Source organism: Plasmodium reichenowi, chromosome 14, assembly GCF_001601855.1.
Source record: "Plasmodium reichenowi strain SY57 chromosome 14, whole genome shotgun sequence".
Classification (NCBI taxonomy): Eukaryota; Apicomplexa; class Aconoidasida; order Haemosporida; family Plasmodiidae; genus Plasmodium; species Plasmodium reichenowi.
The window spans coordinates 2,858,572-2,859,989 of record NC_033659.1 but is presented as its reverse complement, the minus strand read 5'-3'; positions in this window follow the sequence as shown (position 1 = coordinate 2,859,989).

The window sequence follows — 1,418 nt, the reverse complement described above, 5'->3', positions numbered from 1 at the left end:
AACTATAAAAATATATTATATAACAATAATAAAATATGGTTAAAACATATTACCAATGAAAAAATAAAAATTTAGGTATATATATAATATATATATATAAATTTCTTTATATTTTTTATATATTATAAAAGAATGCTCTTCCCACCATGATGAAAAAAAAAATATTATATATTGAAATATATTATATTATATAAAAATTAATATATATAATATTATAATATATTATATATATACCGGTTTATTATAATAAATATAATTTTTTTTTTTTTTCTTATGAATCATATTTCTCTCTATATGTATACATAAATTTTTTGTATATAAAATATATTATATATATATAAATATATATATATATATTCCTATGTTAATAAAATTTTAATTTATTTATTATTGAAAGGATCTAATAATATAATAATATATTATAAATTATATTACAATATATTTATTTATATATATACATAAAAATTAATAATATATTATATATATATATATATATATATATATATATATATAGCCATTATATATATATAATATATAATAAAATATCAATTTTATAAGCATAATATTTTTATAGATGTACAAATAAATATTCTCATAGTTTTTTTTTTTTTTTTTTTTTCCTTCTTTTTTTTTTCTGCTTTTTAAATTCACAATATATATATATATTAATAAATTATTAATTTTTAAAAGCAACTAATTTAGTGGTTTCTTGCTACATATATAAAAATCGACACATAAAAATAAATTTATATATATAAATCTATATTATGTATATTATATAATATATACATCTATTATAGCAATGAAAAAAATATTAATTATTATATATATATTTTTTATTTATAATATATATACTTTTATAAAATAATATATATATAATAAAAATGTATTTATATATATATTTATATGTTGAAAAAAAAAAAAAAAAATAATTATGTATTATTATAAATATATATTATTAAAAAATATAAATAATAAAATATATACATATATATAAATATATATTGTACTTATAAATATTATATTATTATATAATATATAATTATAACCTTGTAAATTTTAATAGTTATAATATAATATTATTTATTTACTTCTACATCCACTGAAAAAAAAAATATATTATATATATATATATTCATATAATTTATTTTATTATATATTATAATATATTGTTTATAATATTTTTTTATATAGTTTCTTTTTTAATTTTTAACAGATTTTAGTAAAAATAATTATTTATATAATAAAATATAAATACTAATAATGAATTTATAAATATTTTTTTGTTTTATATATACATATTTTATTTATATTTATATATATATATATATATATAATAATATATTATATATATATAATAATATATATATTTATATTTCTTTTTTTTTTTTTTTTTTTTTTTTTTTTTTTTTTTTTTT